This window comes from Protopterus annectens, chromosome 1.part1, assembly GCF_019279795.1.
Source record: "Protopterus annectens isolate FY-2018-M chromosome 1.part1, PAN1.0, whole genome shotgun sequence".
Classification (NCBI taxonomy): Eukaryota; Metazoa; Chordata; order Ceratodontiformes; family Protopteridae; genus Protopterus; species Protopterus annectens.
Genome location: NC_056726.1, coordinates 1918406703 through 1918432252, shown reverse-complemented (window position 1 = coordinate 1918432252; position 25550 = coordinate 1918406703). Strand labels below are relative to the sequence as shown.

The window sequence follows — 25550 nt, the reverse complement described above, 5'->3', positions numbered from 1 at the left end:
TGAAAAAGAGAGAGTGTCCTCCTAAGCAGACAAGCAAGCAACATGCACCTCCAAGCACACGCCAGAAAACACATAATATACCAAAGCAGTGTGCCTCACAACAGGCCCTAAGGCAAAACAACATACCCAACACACTAGTAATAGGTGACTTCATAGTCAGGCACACAGATGTTCCACTCACTCGGCTGGACAAGGGGAAGGTTACTTTCAGTTGTCTATCAGGTGCTATGATATGCCACATAACACAAGCACTTAGATCACTCCAGAACAGGTACATATATGACATGTTCTTTGTACATGTCAGTGTGAATGATCTGAGACATACCTCCCAGGACAACATGACAAGAGATATATAGTAGCTCTATGATCATGTAGCCCAGGCTGGTAAGACTGTGACATTGAGTAGCATCTTACCTTCACCTACATGATGCTGCAATATAACAGAAAGACGATAAACTTCAACAATTGACTGAGGTTCTGGTATCATTCAAAGGGGATCCAGTCTCTGCCTGTGATGACATGATAGACAAGCTTTGTTGCTTCGCTACAGATGGTTTGCACCTGTTGCCCCTATGTTTCTGAATACTGGCCAAGGCTCTTGCTGTCTTCATATTACCTTTTTTAGGCAAGGCTCAAAGGTTCATAGGTTCATAGGTAGGTACTAGGCTATTAACCCTGGGGCCAATACAAGCCAAGCCAAAAAGGTACCCTAGCTTTTGCCACCCAAAAAATTTATTTTCCTGTGCCACTGTTGAGCAGAGACACAGAAGTGATCCCCCGGGGTGAATTTCCTATTTCCCATCCAATCATCAAGATTTTTCTTGAAGAGTGCTAATGAGGAGCTTTGTTTGATATAGATAGGTAGTTTATTCCGGAGTATGGGAAGTCTCTGGGACAGGAATCTATCCCTCTGGCATGTTCTGTTTATTGTGGCGACAAGGTTTAGGTCCCTAGAGCGTGTAGGTTCATAAGTTCATAGGAAGGTACTAGGCTATCTGCCCAAGGGCATTTATAAGCCTAGCCAGAATGTGTTGACTTTTGCCTCCCTTTTAAATTAGTTTCCTGGGCGTCTGTCTAGCAGGGCCACTGAAGTGATCCCAGGGGTAAATTTATGATTTCCCATCCACTTGTCAAGATTCCTCTTGAAGAGAATCAGTGAGGGGCTCTGCCTAACATAAACTGGGATTCTATTCCAGAGCAAGGGAAGTCTCTGAGACAGGAATCTAACCCTCCAGCATGTCCTGTTTATTGCTGTGCTGAGGTTTAATTCACTGGAACGTGTGGCTCTAAGAGATTTGGTTTTCTTGAGGTGGAGCATGTCCATTAATTCCTGGTTGGATATGGCCTTATATGTCAGGCATAGATCACCTCTGAGCAGGCACTAAGCAACCAAGCAGAGCTGGAGTTTCTTTAGTCGAGCTGCATAGGGCATCACTTTGAGGCCCATGATCCTCTTGGTGAGGTACTTTTGTGGTCTTTCCAGGTATTGCATGTGCCAGTTAAGGTACATACCAAACTGGGCATTGTACTCTATTATGGGCCTAATGAGTGATGAGTAGAGGGGCACAATGACCTCTCTTGATCTAGCGGTGAACCCTTTTGTGATTAGGTGGGCTACATAGAAGGAATTTCTAACCACTTTGGCAATGTGATTATCAAAGGAGAGGTTACTATCTACCGGGGTCCCCAGGTCCCTAATTACATTTTCCGTACTTAGTGGATTACCACCTATGTGGTAATTCATGGGTTCTTTGTTTTTTCCAAAGGGGATGACTATGCATTTTTTGGCATTCAGCTTGAGGCCATGGTTTTGACACCAGGTATCTGTCTCTGTATGACCCTTCTGGAGGATGTCTGTGTCAGCCAGAGAGTCGATTATTGCTCCCAGTTTGCAGTCATCTGTGAACTTGATCAGCCATAGTCCTCCTGTGCTTGCCTGTACCTCGGTGAAGTATATACTGAATAGGAGGGGTCCCAGGACCGAGACCTGTGGGACGCCACTTGTGACTGGTTTAGAGTCGGACATGGCACGCGCAAATCTGACCATGTGTGTTCTATCTGTGAGCCAGTTGGCCACCCATCTTGTGACATAGGGGTTAATGTTCAAGCTGGTAAGCTTGTCTATGATACCAGAGTGGGGAATGTTGTTGAAGACCTTAGCAAGGTCCAGGTAGGCTGTGTGGACTACCTTCCCTTCATCTATGGCCTTAGAAACTGTTTCAAAGAAGTCAACTAGGTTTAGGAAACAGGATCTACCTTTAACAAAGCCAGATTGGGTAGGGTCCAGTGTCTGGAGGTTCCCAGTGTCTCTGTTTATAAGTTCTATGATAATTCGCTCCATAGCTTTGCAGACCAGGCTGGTCAGGCATATAGGGCAATAGTTCTCCGGTTCTGTTGTGGCACCACCTTTGTGGAGTGGGATGACTGTTGCTGTACGCCATTCTTTGGGTACATAGCCTGTGCTAAGGCTGAGTCTGAACAGTGAATTTAGGTGAGGGTTTTGTTCCTTTTGGAGCTTGTGTAAGATGCAGACTGGGACACCATCCAGTCCCATTAATGCTGTGCTCTTAGCTTTGGAGAGGGCTGTTTTTACCTGCATGCCCGTGATATCTGGGGCTCTGCATTCTTCTGGGATGGACATGGACCCTTTTGGGGGTGAGGGGATGAAGTTTTCACTGAACTTGTCTGACAGGATGTTGGCAATGTCAGTTGGTTCAGTGTATTTTTTGCCATTTTGCAGTAGCTCAGAGCATATCTGAGAGTTGCCACCTAAATTTTTGATATAGCTAAAGAAGGCTTTGTGGTTATCTTTAGATTCCTTGGCAATTTTTCTTTTGAAACTGGCCTTGGATGATTTTATGAGCGATCGTAGTTTCTTGCTAATATTGATCAGTGATGCCTTTCCTTTTTGGAATTTTGCTCTATCATGTAGTAGTTTCCTCCTTCTGTTGTATAGCTTATTTATGGCTGGGGACCACCAGACTGGTTTCCTCTTTTTCGAGAAGTGAGTCTTGGTTTTACTTGGGATGGCTCGATCCATGCATCCCTGTAGATGCTCATAGAATGTGCCTGTAAAGGATTCTGCGGATTGGATACCATTATCCTTTAGCAAGGGGGCTTTGAAACTTTCCTCTTCAGTCTTGAGAAGTGTGAATTTTGCTTTTGAAAAGTTTTTTACAGTGGTTTCCTTGACTGGGGGTAGGGTCGGGATGTGGATGTCCAGTGTGATTACTTTATGATCTGATCTTACCAGCGAGGGGATTACTTCTGGTGTGGAACACTAATCCCCAATGTTGGTGATGATCAGGTCCAGTATGTTGTCACCTCTAGTGGGCATGGTGACCAGCTGTTCCAGGGCATTTGAGTTTATAAACTCTAGGAAGCATTGGGCAAAGGAGTTTGTACTTGAGTAATTCTCCCAGTCAATGTTTGGGTAGTTGAAATCTTCTAATATCATGGTGTTTGGTAGGACATTTATATTTTCCAGTGTTCTCAGGAATGCTGAGTGAGGGTCCTGAGACAAGGTAGGTGATCTGTAGCAGGCTATGATCTGATAAGCAGCTTTGCCCACTGTTAGTTGCACTTGGATGGTCTCCGAGGCCTCACGCTGTGCCACTAACCTGGAGGTGTGGGTATCCTTTATGAAAATGAATATACCCCCTCCTTTTGTATTTCAGTCCGGGTTTTGGGGCTGAAGCTTGGAGGGATTGGGATTTCTTTAAGTGGAGCATGTCCAACAGCTCTGGGTTTGTCATAGCTTTGTATGTTAGGCAGAGATCACCTCTGAGTAGGCGATATTCGACAGAGTAAAGCTGGAGTGTTTTGAGACGGTCTGTGTAGGGCATGTATTTGAGGCCAGTAATCCTCTTTGTGAGGTATTTCTGCAGCCTTTCCAGTTGTTGTAGATGTCTTGTGAGGTACATACCAAAAGGGGTGCTGTACTTTAGAATGGATCTAATGAGTGATGAGTAGAGGGGAACAATGACCTCTTTTTTCCTGCATGAAAAACCTTTTGTGATAAAGTGTGCCACGAAGAAGGATTTCGAGACTACTGTGTCAATGTGATTATCAAAGGAGTGACTATTGTCCACTTGTGTCCCAAGGTCTGTTATCACACTTTCGGTGTTAAGTATACTACCGCCTATGTTGAAGTTCATGGGTACAGAGTTTTTACCAAAGGGGATGACAATGCACTTTTTGGCATTGAGCTTGAGGCCAGGGCTTTGACACCAGGCATCTGTCTCAGTGAGGTCATTTTGTAGGATGTCCACATCGTTAGTAGTTTAGATTATGGCTCCTGGTTTTCAGTCATCTGGGAACTTCATTAGCCAAAGACCTTCTGTGTTAGTCTGTACTTCAGGGAAGTAGATAACAAACAGGACAGGACACAGGACTGAAACCTGTGGTACTCCACTTGTCACTGGTCAAGTTGGATTTGGAGTCTGCTACTTTCACAATGTGGGTTCTGTCAGTGAGCCAGTTGGCAACCCATCTTGTGACATAGGGATTTATACCTAGTTTAGTGAGTTTATCTATAATTCCAGAGTGGGGGATGGTGCCGAAAGCCTTGGCAAGATCTAGATAGGCTGTGTGAATCACCTTACCCTTGTCTGCGGCTTTGGTGACTGCTTCAAAGAAGTCTATTAGGTTTAGGAGACATGATCTGCCTTTTACAAACCTGAACTGGTTGTGGTAGAGAGTTTGGAGATAACCAATGTCTTTGTTTATAAGTTCCATGATGATATGTTCCATGGCCTTGCAGACCAAGCTCATCAGGGTAATGGGGTGCTAGTTCCCAGGGTCCATGGTGGCTCCCCCCTTGTGTAATGGGATAACCGTTGCTGTGCGCCATTCAGCAGGCACAAAGCCTGAGGTGAGGCTATGACTGAACATGGTATTTAGGTGTGGTGCCAGTTCGTTCTGTAGTTCATGTAGAACGCAGCCTGGGATGTTGTCTGGTCCCATGGATGCTGTGTTCCTGGCTTTGGAGAGTGTGTTTTTTACCTGTGCAGCCATGATGACAGCAACTTTGCATTCTTCCGGTATAGAGATCGGCTCTTTCATGAGTGAGAGGGGGGGGTAAAGTTAGCACTGATCCTATCTGGCAGGATGTTTGCAATATCAGTTGGGTCTGTATATTTAGTACCATTGTGCTGTAACTCAGAGCAGATCTGAGTGTTGCCATTGAGATTCTTGACATAGCTATAGAATGCTTTGTGGTTGTCTTTAGAATCAGTGGCGATTTTGTTTTTGTATCTAGCTTTGGAGGATTTTATCAGGGATCGCAGCTTCTTACTGAGGCTAACCAGGGAGCTCCTCCACTCATGGGATTTTACCCTCTTTTGCAACAGTTTCTTCCTTCTGTTGTACAGTTTGTTTATGGCAAGGGACCACCAGATTGGCTTCCTTTTCTTGGAGGATAGCGTCTTGGTTCTGTTTGGGATAGCACAATCCATGCACTCATGTAAGTGCTTGTAAAGTGCAATTGTGTAGGATTCATTAGTCCTAACTGTATTGTCCATCTGCATGGGTGACCTGAAGTTCACCTCTTCTGTCTTAAGAAGCATGAAGTTGGCTTTGGAGAAAATTTTTAACATTGTTTCCTTAATGGGGGGAGGGGGGGCAGAATGTGGATATGTAGCCTAATTAGCTTATGGTCAGATTGGACCAATGAGGTGTTGACTTCAGGTGTGGAACACCGGTCACTCAAGACAAACCAAACCCCGTAACCAGCACAAATAACCACAAAGTGAGCTAAATTCTACTCATTGCCAGAAGTCTCAGCCTCCAAATGCACACACTCGAGGCACTTCTCAGTATGGAGAATGCTGATATCTGTGCAGTAACAGAAACCTAGTTCAAGGCTCCAGAGAGCACACCAACACTACCAGGATACTACTCATTCCATACCTTCCAGCATCAGAACCTGGATCATAGCACATAGGGTGGGAATGTATCCATATTCATCAAGGATACCTACACCTCTCTCTACATCCTCTGTACAGGATATGTACCCATAGAATGTTGCACAGCAACATTCTTCCCACTCCACAGGGGTGGGGCCACAAAATACCCTTGGCATTCACGCTCTTATGAGCCTGACGAGTATGATCTGCAAGGCAATGGAGCCAATCATAATGGAAGTCAACAATAAAGACATTGGGAACCTTCACACAGTTGAGCACACCCAGTTTGGCTTTGTCAAATGCAGATCACGCCTCCTGAACTGGGTGGATTTCTTTGAGACATTCTCCCAGGCTACAGATAATTGAAATGAGCTCCACACAGCCTACCTATACCTCGCTAAGGCCTTTGACACCATTGCCCAGTCAGGTATCATAGATGAACTCACCAACCTGGGCATGAATCCATACATCACAAGATGGATTGCAAGCTGGCTCACAGATAGATCCCACAAATTAAGAGTTGCTGGCTACATGTCAGACTCTGCACCGGTAACAACTAGTGTCCCCCAGGGTTCAGTCCTGGGGTCTCTCCTGTTTGGTATAGACTTCTCAAAAGTACATGCCAACACAGGAGGGTTGTGGTTGACTAAGTTTGCTGGGAACTGTAAAGTGTTTGCCATAATAGATTCCCCGGATGACACAAATATTCTCTGGAAGGGACTGTATGAAACAGATGCGTGTTGTCAGAATCATGGCCTCAAGCTCAATGTGAAAGAGTGCATAGTAATCCCCTTTGGTGAAAACAAAATACCCAGAAACTACCACATAGGTGTTACCCCCTAAAAACTGACAAGGTAATAAGGCATCTGGGGACACAAGTAGATAGTCATCTTTCCTTTGACAACCATGTTGTCAAAGTGATTAGGAAATCCTATGTGGCCCACCTAATCAACAAAGAGTTTGCATCAGTTCAAAAGAGGTAGTGGTGGCCCTCTACTCTTAAGTCATCAGACCCATCATTGAGTACAATGCACCATTTTGGATGTACTCGACTAAGCATATCCAGGAGCTGTAGAAATCACAGAGGTACTTCACCAAGAGGATTACTGGCCTCAAACAGTTGTGTTATGCAACACAACTGGTAAAACTAAATCTGTTCTCCATTGCGTACTGCCTACTCAGAGGCACACTCTGCCTAACATACAGAGCCATGTCCAACACATAACTGTTGAACATGCTCCATCTACGGATAACAAAATTGAGTCGCACTACACACTCCAGGGATATGAACCTCATCACAACAATGAATACAACATGGTGGTAGGATAGAGTACCATCCCAGACACTTGCCTTACTGTGGAACAGAGTACCAATGTACATCAGACAGAGCCCCTCGCTGACACTCTTCAATAGGAACCTTGATAAGTGGATAGGAAACAGACAATTCACACCAGGCATCACATCAGCAGCCCCACTAGAAAGGGGTTTAGGGTACTAACTATTAGAACTAGGGCTTAGAAGACTACCCAATTGGGTTGTGAAAGCTGCACAACTTGCCTAGGCTAATATATGCCTTCGTGAAGATAGTCTACTACATAACTATGAACCTATGTGACAGGTACATGTCTACAGATAGTAAATGTGTACTTCATTGTACAGTCATGTTGTACAGCAGGCACATGGACCACATACACTGTAATGCTTACAGATACTGGTGGCTATGTACAGTGAGTGAGATGTGCACCTCATGTCTTTTGTGCCATTGGGATGTGTGCTGGGTGGGACAGTCCTGGATGGCTCCCTGTCATGGTCACCCTCTTACACACATCTCTGCCCATCCATCTTTGTCTTATTATACTGTGTTCCCCCTATATATATATAGGTACATAGGTAGGTAATTGGCTATCTGCCTGAAGGCATATATTAGTATGGCCAGAGTGTGCAGCTATCACCACACATGGGGTTAGTTCCCTAGGCCTCTGTGTAGTAGAGCTGATGAAGTGATCCATGGTGTGACAGTTCAGTTTCACATACACTCATCAAGGCTCCTCTGGAAGAGTGTCAGTGAGGGACTCAGCTTAATGTAGGTTGGGAGCCTGTTCCAAAGCAAGGGAAGTCTGTGAGTTAGTAATGCATCCCTCCAACATGTTCTATTTATTGTTGTGATGATGATATCCCTAGAGCATTTGGCACAGTGAGCTTGGGTTTACTTCAGATAAAGCATGTACATCAGTTCTGCATTGGACATGGACCTGTCTGTTGGGTAGAGATCGCCTGAGTAGACAGTATGCAACAGAGTACAGACTGAGTTAACTTCAGTCTTGTTGCATGGGGCAACTGTTTGAGGCCAGTAATCCTCTTGCTGAGGTACTTCAGTAGTCTTTCCAGCTGCTGAAGGTGCCTAGTCAGATTCATCGCAAGTGTGTTGTGGTACTCTCTGACGGGTCTGATGACAGATGAGTAGAGGGAACCTCCTTTGACCTACATGCAAAGACCTCTGCAATTTGTGGGAACACATAGTATGATTTTCTAACCACTTTGTGAATGTGTTTCTGGAATTAGAGATGACTATCCACATGTGTCCATAGATCCCTTATTATTACCTCTATATTTAGGGTATTGGCACCTATGTGTTATTTGTATGACTGTAACTCGAGGCCATAATTTTGACACCACATCTGCCTGACTGAGACCCTTTTTAAGGATGTCTCTGTTGTCCCAAACATTGATTATGACAACCTTTTTGCAGTCATCCACAAACTTTGCTAACCATAGCCCTCATGTGTTTGACTGTATTTCTGAAAAGTATACACCAGACAGGAGGGGTCCCAGGACTGAGCCATGGGGGACAGCAGTTGTTATCAGCTTATAGTCCAACAGGGAGACCACAATTCTTACCTTGTGGGATCTATCTGTGCCCCAGTTGGCAATCCATCAGATGACATACGTGTTTATGCATAGGTTGTTGATTTTGTGGAGATGACATTTGTGTGGTATGTTGGAAAAGGGTTTTTCAGGGTCTATGTAGGCTGTGTGTAGCTCATTTCATTGATGTATGTCCTGGGTAACTGCCTTGAAAACTGTCTAGCAGGTTTAGGAACCATGATCAGCCCCTGACCAAACCAAAATGGGTAGGGTTGGGGGTTTGTAGGCTCCCAATAGCTCTGTTTATGAGTTCCATAATGATGGACTCCATGGCCTTGCAGATCAGGCTTATTAGGCTTATAAGACTATAGTTCCCATGGTCTGTTGTGCACCAGCACTTGTGGAGTGTGCCAAACATTGCTGTAACCCATTCAACAGTTTCATATCCTGTACAGAGGGTGAGTCTCAGCAGACTGTTCAGGTGCATGGTTTGTTTGTTTTGGAGTTCACATATGACACAGCCAGGGAAACCATGTCATCCCATAGACGCCGTGTTGTTAGGTTTGGATAGAGCTGTTTAACCATTGTATATGTGATTTCTGGGTTTTCACAATCTCCAGCTACGGTAATGGGCCCTTTTGTCAGTGACAGGGGGTAAATATGTATGAACCTGTCTGACAAGATGTTGGCAATGTCAGTCATGTGTACATGTATTCAATTACACTTTGCACTGACTCAGAACATATATGAGTTTACATTGATATTTATGACATAGCGAAAGAAAGCTTCATGGTTTTCTATGGACTCTTTGGCAATATTTTTGACAGAATATGGCTTGGATAATGTTAGGAGTGCTCATTGTTTCTTGATGATACTGATAGGAAATTTATTGATCTTCTTTGGATTTTCACTTTCTTTGAACAACTTAAGTACTTGTAGTACATAGTTTGATTATGACAGGGGTCCAATATATTATATGGGTCTGTTTTCATATCACTGTGTGTGAAAGGCAGGATTGGTGAATAGTGACAAGTGTCTGGAGTAAGAACTGCAACTGCCAGATATGTGTGGCCCACTGCTGTACTCAGACATGGCCTAAGTGTGTGAGCATGCCCAGTTTGACCTTTCAGTATGTTGCTGACTGAAATTTGCTAAATTTATTTAAGTGTGTGAGCATGCCCACTATGGGCATATATACTATATGTGTGTGAAAAATCAAATTGTTTTTTACTTCAGGGCTCACCGTTGTGTTGTACATCGACAGGAAGCATGCTGTGCCTGCAGGGCTTCCATGAGTCAATTTGCATAGACTTATCAACATTTCTACATACAGGGGGGACATATGTACATTTCTACCTGGAGGGGCACACCTGATTGTTACTGTGGATGTACATAGGATGAGGGGTACACCTGACACTTATACACATTTGCTAGTCCTGCACTGCTATGCCAGGTACTCCATTTCAGTCTGTACTGTTACCTATCATACTGGCTTGAGGCATACCTCTGCACTACAGACCTTAGCTTCCAATTACATGCATATTAGTTTGTGAATTCATACCCTACCCAACCCACATCACATTGCCTGGCCTGCTGTTATCTGTCTGCATAGGCCTAAGGGGAGGTTACTCATATGCCTCTTCAGAGGGCATGATACAGCATTTCTTTGTGTTTGCGTTTGTCTACAATTGTTCTGCTGGTTGTGACTGTTAGGTATGTGACCCCCCCAACTGGTATGTGTGAGTGACTTAAGTTGTGTCTGTGCCAATGAAATGCTCTCATGGCTTAGTGGGTCAGTATTGTGACTATAGTGCACAGTATCCTGAGTTCAAGCCCTGTCACTGCTTTTTATTTTCCTGCTGGGCAGACCTGACTGGTTAAGGAACAGTAAAGCAGGTGTGAGCGTGTTTACCTGACTTTGCTCGACTTGGCCTAACTTTGCTCAACTTCGACCAATGCTGCTCACCGTTGTCCGACATTTCACTGGTTAGGGAGGTGCGCAACTATATGCAATTGTATTTAAATATGCTCAATACTTGTAAAATGTGCTTAGCTGTGCTTTACATTGGTTAAAATAGGGCACTCATGCCTCAGGTGCTGCTGCAGGGCTGCCTATGTCGGATGCACACTACCTGTTTTCAAACATTTATAGGGAGTGTATCCCTATAAATGTTTGAAAACAGGTAGTGTCAAGTTAGGCATCCCTTTTACTGTATGTGTGAGTCAGAGAGAGGTGTCATTTTCAGGGTTCCTACTGCGTCAGTTTATGTGCTATGCATTGCCTCTTTTCCAAGGCCAGGGCATACTGGACATGCCTCCTTCTGCCTACTGGGGCAGGCTCAGGTTGTTCCTCCTCCGAGTCACGCTGTGCCTGTGCAGGCCTTGGCAATGGTGGGGGGCTGTTTGGCCCTGCCCCATGCTGTTCATGCTTCAGCTGTTTCCACAGGATCATATTGTGTAGCATGGCACATACCATAACAATTTGGGTACATGTAGTTTGTGAGTACTGCAAGGCTCCACCAGATGTGTCCAGGCACCGGAACCGTGACTTGAGCATCCCAAACACATGCTCAATTATGTTTCTTGTTTGTGCGTGTGCCTCATTATGGAGTTCTTGTTCAGGTGTGTGTGCATTTCTGATGGGTATCATCAGCCACGGCTGCAGTGCGTATCCAGCATCCCCCACTAGGTGACCATCAGGGATGTCCCCATTGGCAAATCTCTGGTACAGCTGCATCAGATGCCAGATGTGGGAATCGTGATAGCTTCCAGGGCAGCCAGCACACACATTCATTATTATGTCCTGGGCATCGCACACGACCTGGCAGTTGATAGAGGGAAGTCCTCGTGGTTGATGTAGACCCTACCCCGCTTACCCGGTAGTGCTTTGATGCATATGTGCGTGCAGTATATTGCACCCACTACCTCAAGGTATTCTGCTATTTGGTGGAAAAGACGCATATTGCTGGCCAATGCCTCACTGGAATTGGAGAAATATACGTGGTCACCGACATGTGCTGACATGGCATCCAGGAACTGGTGGAGTACCCTGGATGCTGATGCCTGTGAAATCCCCATCATATCACCAGTTGGTCTTTGGAAGGTACCTGTAGCTAGCATTCTTATGCCAACACATACCTTTGTATCCACTGGGATGGGTTCTCCTCTGTTGGTTCTGTGTGTGAGTTGTGCCTGGCACAGATCAACAATTTGCTGTAGGAGGTCTCTGTCCACCCTATAGCACTCCACTATCTCCAGCTCATGTAGCCCCTGGTAGGTTACCCTGGGTCTGTACACTCTTCTCTGTCTACTCATTGTAGGTTGCTCAGCAGCATTCACAACATCACCACCCTCAGCACCTTGCACATGTTGGTTTATGATAGCAAGAGAACCCCCTAACATTTTGTCTGACTTAAGCTTTTTAAGCTTTCCCTGTTTGTATACTGCAGTGTTGCAGAGTTCTTGGGAAAAAAAATGGGGGGAATGCTGTTTGCAGAGTTTAAAGTGCTGGGCTGAGCTGGGCTAGGCTGCTGCCTGTGTAATTGCCTGATTCTGATATATTTCACCTGGCAGCTCTGCTAGTTCTCCTTGGTTAACTTCCTACTACTTCTTTTCCTTCCTTTTGCCTTTCTGTTTCCGCCCGGGGCAGCGCTGTGTAAAGAAGAACAAACACGCGCACACACACGCACACATGTGCACATGAGCACACACGCTGTGTGCATGTATGCAAGAAATTTCAGATCTTTTAACAGTGTGCACCTTTGGTTTCAGGTTTTCAAATAGGACAACTGTAGGGATGCCTCTTGCAATCCTGAGCAACTCAGGGCAAACACAAGCCACTGTGCCCCAATTAGCTTACAGCCTTTCTGACACCCCCTCTCATGATGTCACCTATATTCTACTCTACTACTCACCTACTCCTACTCTTACACTCTTGGGACATGGCTCACATGCTGGGGAAATTTGGGATTCACTATCCTTATCCTCATTTGCATAGGATTGCCTACTAAAGCATGGTTACATCTCTCATACTGAGCTTCCCCCCCTTAGCAACCACTACTCCGTGGTCATGTTGTCTTCAGCCTGCCATTCACCTGCATGGCAGAATAAGCTTTTTAGTGAAAATGCCTATTTTTCGATATTTTTAAATTATTTTCTTGTTTTTTAAGGCGCCGCACGTTTACGCAGTGCTGCGCTTTGCTTAAACATCGGAGATGGGGGGGGGAGTTAGATTTTTATATTTTTAAACATTTATAAATACCAATGGCCTTATATTTGGCCATTGGCATGCTTCCTCAACTGTCTGCATCCTTTATTTGGAGCTGTCATAGCTCAGTTTAGCTATTTGCAGAACGGTACTCCGTTACCAAAGGAGTACATTTCTGCAGATAACACTAATCTTCCATGGACAGGTTAGTGTTTCCTGGATTGCAAATTTACCTCATTTGCATAGCTTTCAGCAGCAAATGAAGTAATTTGCATGCCATGATGCTGTCCGTGCAAGAGTAGGTTTAGCAGCTGTTGTGCATGCCCCTGCTGGCTGTTCCTGGATCGCATGGCAGACATATTGCCTGTTTGACATCTTACACTACTCTACAACTCCATGCAAGCTTTCATAAATCCGGCCCATTCCCTATAACCAAATTGATGATTGATATATTGTCCCTAGAAAATGATACTGTCCCTTTGAACATTTAAGGACCTTTTGGGGCTCAAAGTTAGCGTCATTACGTGAGATGACATCAGAAGTGAAATGCTTTTACATGTATATTATTAAAGTCAGATAAATCTAAACAGGGGTAGTCTATTCTTAATCAAGAACTAATTTCTGATAACCATGTATTTTCTTTTATAATTCATTGCTGATCTTAGTTAAGATTTATATATATATGATAACTTGGTAAAGAACTAATCCTTGGGCTCATTTAAGATTTATTTATTATTTAGTACCTTTGTCACTTAATTGCTCCTTAAACATATTTTCATATTTATTTATTATTTGATAACTTGCTAAAGGGACTAGCCCTCAGACCTATTTAAGATTTATTTATTATTATTTGGTAACTTGGCAAATGAACTGCTCCTTTGACTTTTTTAAGATTAATTTACTATTTGATAACTTGGTAACCTAACTAGTCATTAGACCATTGTTAGCCATTACTTGAGGCTAGAGATGTAAAATGGCATAGCATTTGAAAAAATAAATAAATAAATAAATAAGTATAGATTCATATGAGCAGACCAAAACTAAAACATAATACATATCTTATCAAAAGATATAGCATGCTGTGCCTTTCTGCTTGGAAAATTTGGAAACATACAGACATATAAATATTTGCATTGACTAATGGCATTGGAAGAATTCAGTACGTGACTGTTAACAGTTGATTTCTTGTACTCATCCATTATCTATCCATTATCTATAAAGGGTTCATTACCCTCGTCAGGTTACTCATTAGTTGGTAGTTACTATTTTGATATATTTAATTCTACGTACAGTTAGGTATCTTGTTAGATAAGGGCAATGCACACAAGCTTTTACCAAACATTCTGACTGCATTTGTTCTGCGTGAAGGTTAGAGAGGATCAGATAAAATTAAAATATCAATGCCTTACCTATAGTAAATACAGAAGTAGTTGCCAGTTGTGTTAGCCAATTACTAAGTGCAGGTACAAAATGGGTAGTGGGATTTTGCCAAAGTCTAAAGTCTAGGCATTCAAAGACACCAGGACAGATTAATTAAACCTTCAAGTTGAGTTTGGCTAACTCTTCCCATATAATTTTAACTGCTGTTAATTCCCAGAGCTTATTGCTGTTATAATACCACAGGTTTCACAGGCTGACAGCTATGGTATCCATCTTTAATGTGATGATCAAACTCCATTATATATATATATATATATATATATATATATATATATATATATATATATATATATATATATATATAGGCTTCCTCTAGTTTATTTTTGGATATGGTTTATGTGCTGCATTGACAGTATGGGCAATATCTAGTGTTGGGATTCTCCCTACAAAAGTGGTGTAGTGCACTTTTTTCCCTAATAAAGAAGCAGTGTGGAGTTCAATTGAGATTGTGCCATAAACAAGCCTTGGCTGAAACCATTGTTGTCCTTTGTCATTAGAGCTGGTCTAAAACTGAGTCAACACTAATCAAGGGTGATATCAAGAGAAGACAAAAAAGAAAGTGTATTCCATGTGTAAATATTTTTTCAGTAATGTTGACATATTTGTGTCATGAGATCTAAGACCTTATATATTTTTAAATTAGGTTGGCTCCAGGGAGCAATACATGCTCCCAGAAAGCTGAAAATAGCACTGTGCATTGGTATCCATGAACACTCATTGACATGTGACAAAAAACTAAATAGAAAACTAAAGAGGTGGTGAGTTTCTTGCTGTACCAGAGCAAGCCATCTTCTGCTTTCTCCTATATTCTGTAAATAATGGAATAAATGGGTTAACATGATGAATAGATTATTCACCTTCAATCCCTGAACCCTACAGATGAATAAAATAAATGCTACTTGGCTAACCTACATCTTTTGCCCAGCAGGATAACTTGAAGAATTAAGCTATGAATTTTAGTTGCCCATTTATATTTGTTAGCCAACTCTGAGTGTATTGCAAAACATCAATGCAGTGCTGATGAACAGATAAGTCAGGCTAACAAATAACAACAGCATTACTAATACTCAGATTCATTGTTGGGGATAGATATGCCCAGTTTCTTTCAAAGATGAACCATAGTAAATAGTTTGCCCCTCAAAATCTTAAGATTGAGATTTGTCATCTTTGAAATGTCTGTATTAATTTTAATATTCAAGGATTTTGGCGAGCTATGTAACCAGTCTATGGAAGAGCAACACCCATTTGTCTAATTCATGGCACTTTTCTGTTGACTAGAGTAACTCTGCTTTCTCAGTATTTATTCTTTTTCTGATATGGTTTGCATCTGGGGTTACTCCCATAGGTTCATAGGTAAGTACTAGGCTATCAGCCCTTGTGACCAATTTTAAGCCTATCTAATTTCCCTTTTTGTGTTCAAAATAACTTAGCCTATTTGGTTCTAGATTGGTGTTACCATCCCATGGTCGGTAATTATATATTACCCCTAATGAGAATAACTGGGATCATACAATAGATGATTTAAGCAGACCGATGGATAAAATAATGCATTTATGAAATGCTTCTGTCTGTTAGTAGTACAAGGGCAGACCTGGGGTAAATTATCTGTTTCTCATCCACAGATCTCAGCTGCACTTGAATATGGACAGAGATGAACTTTAACTGAATTGCTCTACTCTTTACCTACTTTATCCCTTGTTGATCCTCTTTACTCCTGTGGCATATAATAGTGTTTTTGGAAATGTACTGAATTGTTTGGGTGTGTCAGACCTTCTTATGGCTTACTAGAGGTTTCACAAATATTCTGTTTTTTGTTTATTAAATATGGTACATATTGCACTAGGTAGCATTCACTACTTATATGATATCAAAGCCCTTTCTGCTTGAGAAAATTTGAGAAACGGAGTGCAAAACCAAATAGTTATTCCCTTTAATGAAGCAGGTAACAAAGTCACCAACAAGCACGTGGCCTTGGACTATTGTATTATGAGGAAGCCAGTATGGGAACACTGTTCTTGTACACAGAGAACATCTGAGAGTGTAGATGCCACAAAACAGGTACGATTTATCTTTTCTGAATCAGACTAAAGGAATAGTATAACTGAAACTGCGGAACTGGAATTTTATTAAATGAAATTCTGCAGCTTGGGCAGATTGACATTGAATAGCAGAACATCTTATCGCTTTGTCACAAAAGTAAGAAAAAGCAAAAGGCTCACGGCTCACATAGTACCTAGGGTGACATCAGGTGAAGAGAAAAAGTAGCTGACTTCAACTTTTACAATGGTATCACACTGCAAAAACTGTAGTAGCTGTAGTAGCACAAAACCCTTCAAGAGAATATATTCCTGTTTAAACACATATAAGATCCAACCACAAATTGTATTGTAGACCAGTGATTAAATAATACACAAGAAACTTCAAGTCTGATAAATAAAAAACTTGTATTGAAGAAACAAACATGGTTAAGCACTTTTATCCCACCATTCGAGACTTCATTAGAACAATTAGCACACTGCATACCAGTTATGTAAATAAAATATATTCCATAGTCTTGCTGAATCAGTACAGAATAATGCTCTCACCAGTGATTGTCAGAATTTTAGTGTACAACATATCAAATACAAAACAATGCCCTTTAATCCAAAGATCTGATATATCATAGAGGTATACACTATACCAAGTATTTAGTTCTGATAGTGACTAAAAAAGGCTATGTAGGATGACAGAAGGAGTATTAGTAATAATTGTTTATTTAAACACACTTGGTTTCCTTCAAAGTTAGCCTGCCAAATTGCCAAATGATTTAAATAATGAAACAAGACACCTGCCAATACAGAGCATTCTAATACAATGTGAATAATAATTCAATACCAACAAGAATGTTGCACTCACTAACTACAGAGGTACTCATATTATCTGGGAAAATTTCCAAGATAACCTGCCTTTTACTGGTGTATTTAATTGCTGAATTATAATGATAACATTTTTCAAACATTCAGACCAAGTTTTTCTGCTCACCAGAACAAAGGATTTAATCAAGTATATGTGGGAAGAGATCATGATGAATGATTTTTTTTGTTTATTGTCTTCATAAAAATGTCATTCATTTCATTATATACTCGATTGCTAAAGATGTGATTACACAATCTAGAATGATTTCATTTTCAGTTTCCAAATTGTCATTTTCTGCTACCTTTTAGAATTCTTCAGCAGATTTGCGTATGATAGCAAATGCTGTTAAAGATACTGTTATGAGTAACACATTAAAAATATTCTGAAAATAGCACTGAATCTACTCAATCTTGACAAGGTTCTTGGTCTGGAAGTTTGACAGAGCCAGATACTCATAATCTGCAAATTAAAAATATTAACAGATTAGATTTCACGGATGAAAAATTACTTTTAAAATATGCACTTAGTGTCCTTCAATGCAATCATTCTTATTGTTACTGGGATCAACTACTGTTAACTAATCAAACTATCTTAAAACTGAAGTGTTTCATTACCACTACACAAACACACAAGCATGTTCTCATTGTATAATAAAGTAGGACAGATGTCTGGCAGCCATGCCTATTAGAGGAACAAATTATATATACTTCATTTATGTTTATGTATGAGAAAGAAACATGAAAGAGGAAAAGCAAGAAATCGAGATGGGGTGTCTGTCTGTGTGAGTGTGTGTGTGTGTGTGTGTGTGTGTGTGTGTATGTGCGTGTGTGTGTGTGTGTGTGTGTGTGTGTGTGTGTGTGTGTGTGTGTGTGTGTGTGTGTGTGTGCGTGTGCGCGCACGCGCTCGTATGTGTGGTGGTGGTTGTGTATGGGTATGTGTTGCTGTGTGATCTAAAACTCCCTTAGCAGCAGGTATATTTTTATAATTAAAGGAATTAGGGACAACTATGCATAGGTATGTAAAAAAATAAGGAAAAGAAAAGCCAGGATTCAAATAAGTAACCAGGATCATTAATGAAGAAGAAGATAAGTTAAAATGTTAAAAAAAGATAAGGTGGGAATGGAGAGCACAAGAACTCTTGACCTATGATCTTCTGGGAGATCATTTATAGGATGTTGTACTGACTATTTGTAGTCTCCTATCTATAAAGATGAAGGACGTTTCCCTTCTTCAGTTGTCTCTCACCATGATTATGATGGACTGTTTTCCTACAGAAGAACAACAAATAGCTCCAACATAGCTCACATTTATCCAGATTTTTGTAAAGATGGAAACAGATGTAAGTACAACAGAGACAAATCTCTACAAATATCTCAGTCATATGTCTCAGAAGTTCCTATTCTGACCTGATGTAGATGGATAATTATTATGAAACACAAACCACGGACATAGCCAACAACGCAGAGAGAGATGGAAGGGAAGAAGCCGGGGGGACTACAAGCGCTTATGTGCTAGTAGCTTAAGGCATACCTGCTCAGTGCCACTTGCTTGTAAAAGCAAGTGCTCAAACTACAACTAAGCCAATCTCCAATTTCTAAATAGCCTTACGAGCACCCAGTCATATAAACTACATAGCTCTACCAGAACCTAATCCCTAAGCCTATAACTCCTACACATTTTCAAATGCAACTCCTTGGTTTCTTAACCTAAACCTTCATTCCCTCTGCCTAACCCTAATATTCACAATCACTCACTAAACCTAAACCTGCAACTCCCCCAAAACCTAAATACTATGATTGATTTCTAACGATAAACCTTCCTTTCCTCTCCCTAAGCATAATTCCCCCATCATTGGCTATACCTAAAATTCCCTTCTCACAGTCTGACCTAAAACTCTATTCCTGATCCTTAACCTGAAAATCTGCCTCCCACTTTCTAATTGTAATGCACTACTAGTCACAGCACTCAAATCCAAGTTTGCTTTGTGTTATAACAAAATTGCAAAATTTGCTACCAATGCCTCATAAGGAACCTATTCAGCTCGAATGACTATAATAAAAAAAAAAAAATATATATATATATATACATATATATATATATATACATATATATATATATATATATATGGGTCTACCTGACAACACCGACACATCACAACACCGACAACGAAATCACCGACACCACATAACCGACAGTTCACAAACAGGAAACCTCACATGCCCGACACTCCATAATACCGACAATCAACAAACAAAACAAATCCCCTGTCTAAAAAGCACACACACAACACAAGCACACCAAAATCCTTACAAACCCACACTAAACCTCACATACACAACTATCTACAACCTTAACCCAAACCCTAACCCTAAGGTCCGTCACTATCGCACACTCACCTAACCCGCGCCCTAACCCTAACTCACTTAACCCGCCCCTAACCCAAAGACTATCACTACCGCACACTTACCTAACCCACGCCCTAACCCTAACTCACTTAACCCACCCCTAACCCAAAGACTGTCACTATCGCACACTCACCTAACCCGCTCCCTAATGCTAACTCACTTAACCCGCCCCTAACGCAAAGACTGTCACTGCCGCACACTTACCTAACCCGCACCCTAACCCTAACTCACTTAACCCACCCCTATCCCTACAGACCGTCAATATCGCACACTTACCTTACTCGCACCCTAACGTCCATCACTACCGCATACTTACACAGCCTTTTCCCATGTCGGTGTTCTCAGCATCGGTGTTTTCATCTGTCGGTCTTCTCAGTTGTCGATCTTCTGGCGTCGGTGTTCTCATTGTCGGCATTCGAAGCTGTCGACGTTGTCAGGTAGACCCATATATATATATATATAATATAATGTAATGATGTTGCTGTTGCTAAACCAACTTTCTTTAGCAGATGTCTGCTGATGCTGCAGGCATGGGTAATAGTCAGTGTCCGTACTCTCTCTGACTATGCCAGTGCCATTGTCATATGTCACAATCATCCCCATGAATAGACAGGAAGTACACCTTATTATGTGTTAAAGAGTTAAGTGTAGGAGCACCCCCTCCCCCCAGTACTACTATGAGCAATTGCATTCTGCCTTACCTTTGCTCTGGCACATCCTACCATATAATTGTGCCTCTTTGTGCACTGTGTTAATGTGTACTTCCTTCCGCTAACAGCATTTATATCCATAACCACTTGGTTCCAAGCCCTTGCTCTCTCAGCTTGCTTGGATCTCCCTTTTCCAAAAACTCATTTGACATATTTTGTTATTTTTGAGTTTAAGAGATATTGGCTAGGGTCAGTTAGAAAAGAATTATTTTGCAGGCACTCCTTCCAGTCTTATCTCATCAGCTCATTCTACTAAGCACTGAGAGATCATCTGGGATGCCCCACCATAGTCTCTTAAAAAATATCTTCTGTTTCCTACCTTGCCACTTAATAAAAATAAATAAATACATAAATAATTGCACTTTATTCAGCTGTTTTAACTGTGTTTGTGCTTTTTTCTACTTTATTTAGATTTTGATGCATGTTCTTAAAGTATTCAGCTTCATTTAATTTGCTGCATTTATTATTGCTTTTCAGTAGCTTCATTACATTGTAACTGTTATTCTAAGCCTCTCAACTCTGATTTAAGTACTTGTGCTCCAAACTAGTTATCTTATATTAGGAAGGTTTGGAGTCTACTATCTTGTGGCAGGAGAGGTAGCTTACACACTTCTGAGTTACATTAGGAAGGTCTCTGGTCTACACTCTTGCAGCAGGAATGGATAGCCTATGCTCTTCGGAGCTGAAAATTGCTAGTGTAAGTCTTATTGTGCCTTTATTTGATTGGTTAGTGGGCTAGTTTGTTTAAAATTTGAATCTATGTGCCTGAGGCATTTGGCAATATTTGACTACCACAATACTTGAGGAGTGTTGCTTTTTTCTGCTAAACTCTGAAAATCTAAGACTTACGTTACCACATTCACTGTTTAAGCTCTTATTTCCATGTATTAATTGAGCATTTCTGTGGTGAAAATTTGAACTTTCTGACCTTTTTACAGTCTTTAGTTTGAACTGCTGCTCCCCACACAGCAACGCCTGACAGATCTGTATAGACACTGATATCTCAATGTAATCCCTCCTGTAATTTGTGTAGATGCCAATCTTCTCACAGTGTATGCTTCCTTTAAAATACCCTTACAGTCTTGAGCAATTTTTTTTACTTCTAGAGCATCTAGTCTGCATATGTTTCTTGTGTTATTGACCTAATCAATATTTAAATCTCCCTCACTCCTCCCTAGTAGCGCAGCAAACGTGAATATGCACTTCCTAAATGTCTCTGTAGCCAATCTAGTTGAGATGGGTATTCTGAGACATTGTAGCAATTGCTTCATGTACATTGCAACTCACTTATTCATAATAAAACAGATAAATTATGAGAGATGAGTAAATACACTTTAATGATGGAAGCAACAATCTCTTATGCAACCAAAAGTAATCCTCTACAGGTTGTCAGTGACTGTGCACATAAAACGTGTTATGATGAAGCATTTACAGGTAACCTTCCTAAACACAAAATACCTCCTTCATAGCAAAGCCAAAAAAGGGTCTTCACCTGTCTTGTAAACACTCCTTTATAACACCACCCACACCTATACATACTAACACCATATCCAATGCCTCTACTGCTAAGCCTTTAAGGCAATCCAGCACACAACTACATTTTCTGGTCATTCTATAGTTTGGAACATCAATGTCCCCCTCACTAGACTGAGTAATGAGAGAGTCATGGTTAGCTGCCTTTCTGGGGCTAAGATCCAGCAAGTCACAGAGCCGCTCTGGTCATTGAACCACAGGTACCATTATGACTTTGTTATAGTCCACATGGGTGCCAATGACCTAAAATATGCCTCCTTTGAGTATATGAAGCAAGACATGATCGAGCTCACAGTTTCTTGCAGGTATGAGGCTAGCACTGATCACCATACTACCTTCTCTGAGAATGATGCCACCTTACCAACAGAAAAATGATTGATTTTAACAATTTATTTGCCTTCTGGTGTCAGTCCAAGGGGGTAGAGTATTTGACAGCCTGGGAGGACATGGTTGACAGACCATGCTGCTTTTTCAAGGATGGTCAGCACTTATCCCCTCTAATCTTTGGACTTTGGCAAAGACATTTTTTCAGTCCATAATGTCTTTTTAGGCAATGACAAACTGATAAACCTCTCAACATATCTGAACCTATAAAGGAATATCCAAAGGTGGTACTGCTCAGTGCTTGAAGTCTTATAACCTGCAAGCCTTCTTCTCCCTGGAGTGTGTAGACATCTGTGTAGCAAGGGAGACATGCTTTAAAGTAACAGAGACTACCCCAGCAGTGGAAGATTATAATGCCTTACTCACCTTTAGATCAGCTACTGCACAGGAGAAAGCTATAGATAGAGGAGCCCCAGTCTGTATTAAAAACAATCTTACATCCAGACTAGTTAAAGTGTATGACTGAATGGAACTCACACATGTGCAACTCACCATAAACATGGTCTCATAAGTACCATATCTTTGCAGCTTATTGGTCTACCTCCTTATCCCAGGAAACCCATGCTACCTACCTCAATGTACAATGTGATCTTCATGTTGGATCCTGACTACCATCTATAAATTAAGAATCCTACACGACTTCTAATGCACAAGCCCAATGATTCCTAAACTTTGTTAATACCAGTATTCTAGAACAGTTGGCCCATTCTCCTACCAAGAGTGCAAACATTCTTGACCATGTACTCACAAACATGTGGGAGAGATGTTGCTCATCCAGTGTAATGTCCTTGCTCATCAGATCTGACCATAAGGCAGTATTGCTTAAAAAAAATAAATCCAGGGACCCAGTGAAACCGAAAACCTTTAGGAACTATTTCAATCCTAACCTCTCTCTACTAATCAACATATTGGCTAAATTCCAAGTACCCCCACAACTCAGTAAACAGTAAACATCATAGCATATTGATAGCTTTATAGAGTGAATTGTGCCTACAGGTATTAAGCATAAGACAAATTTAAAAGAAAAGCTTTCTACATGGAATCACAATATCTATTGGTTATACAAGTAAGAAAAGAAATCTTGGCCAAGCGTATGATGAACAAAGCCCAGCATACTACAACTCCCATTGCCCAATCTAAACAGGTAACTATGAGGGTTAATTAATACCTCAAAGGCTAAATTTGAAAAAAAAAATAGCTTCTCAGGCAAAGGACAAGTGCAAAGTTTTCTATAGTTTATGTCTGCAACCTCAAGGAAAATATGCAACAATGCACAGAACTTACTGAAAATCCCATCACCCACACTGAGCCTGAGGCTAAATACAACCTTTTGGCTGACAGACTCATCTCAACTTTCTCACCCCTACTCCCCCAATCGTCCAAAGGAAATACTGCATACCACAATCCTCCCCAACCGTTACTAGGGAACATGTCTTCAATGCACTTTCTAATGCCAAAAACACTGCATTGATGGGCCCCAATAACATCCCATGATGCTTGCCAAATAACATGGAACATGATCTCCCTGGTACACTTAAATCGCTTTTCAGCTGAAGCCCACAGTCATATTTTGTGCTCAAGGAATGGAAGATGGATACAGTCATTCCCCTGCACAAAGGATAAAGGCCAAAAAAAGAGCCATACAGACGATAGAGTGGTCTATTGAGGATAAGAAAGAAATTATGTATTGTTACTATTATGCAAACAGCCCAGAATTTCCAGACAAAAGATATAAGAAAAGATTAAGAGAGACATTAGAGAAAGAAAAATACTTCCACAAGAAAAAAACTGTCAGAAGCTTCAAATAAGAAAGTATATTTATTAACAGAATAGATCCATAAAAAACACTATAGATCAAGAAACCTTGGCCTGTTTGGAAAATGAAGTGTCTAAGGGAGTGCAAAAATTTAAAGAGCACAATTCAGAGATGTTTGAAGGGTATAAAAAAAGAAATATGGACATGGAAAAGAACGAGAGAGCTGATATGGTGCAATATGTATGCAAATCAACACAAAAAGGCAGCTCCAAAGACATACTAAGAGAAATATAGGCAAAGGCATCTAGATATGGAACATTTCACAATAAAAAAATAAGATCACAAAGAGGGAATGTAGAACAGAAGATTAGTCAAGTAGAAGTTAAAAAAGTAGAAGTTGAAGTCATGGAATATTTGCAAAGTGAAGGATTCAGTGTAGAAAGTCTAACACAGGTCATGTCACAGCATGATGGAGCAACTAGTCTCAAAAGTAAGGAGAAACAAGATGAGCAGGAGACATCTGAAGAAGAAATATGGACATGGCAAAAAAAAAGAGATTTAATACAGTGCAATATTTATGCATAGGAGAAAGCAAAACTAATCAATGCAAAAAGAGCAGCACCAAAGATATTTGAAGAGAAATACAGGCAAAGACATCTGGATATGGAAAATTTTACAATACAAAAAATAAGAAAAGAAAGAGAAAAAGTAGAAAATAGGATTAGTAACTGGGAAGTTAAAGAAATAAAAACTGAGGTTATGGATTACCTAGAAAGTAAATGAGATAGTGTAGAAATGTTAACTCAGATAGCAATACAACAGGACAGAGCAATGGACACCCAAATTAAGGAGAATCCAGTGGAACAGGAAGCACATAATCAGTTGACATATGAAGATACTTTGGAGCCTCCCATAGAAAACCAGTATAATGGTTCAGTTGGAGCTGTACAGCAAGGGAAAGAACAGGAATCTGTGGCAACTCTGACACAGTCAATGTCGTGGAGTGATAGGCCAGTGAGTTCCCATATGAAACAGCAACGGATGACAAAGGTGAATCTGAAGAGAATGTGGAACAGGAAGAAGACCTTCCTGGAACTTTCTATAGAATGCCGCAGGAAATGACAAAGAATGTACCCTAAGATTAGAACAAGTTAATCTAAGAGAAGAGTTGCATGATTTAATATTGATGGATAGACATATTAAGAAGATCAAATGAAAGAAATAGACTGCAGAAGGTCAATAAAACTCAAAAAGTGAGAAGCTTGATAAAACAAATGAACTAATTAAGACTGTCCATAGAGATTCATGTGATATAACAGAAGTAAATAGGATACTTTACTGCACAGCCAAATTAATAACAGATGAAGTCCTAAAACAAGAACACAAGGTAGTAAGGGAAATTACGGAGAACAATTATGGTCTATCAATATACATTAAAGATAAATACAC

The 25550-nt window shown here is 41.0% G+C and overlaps 1 protein-coding gene across 2 annotated transcripts in view; it reads left to right on the top strand.

Moving 5' to 3' along the window:
• LRFN2 (leucine rich repeat and fibronectin type III domain containing 2) overlaps window positions 1-25550 on the top strand; it is a 4336860-nt gene that overhangs the window by 3218146 nt on the left and 1093164 nt on the right. The window lies entirely within an intron of this gene.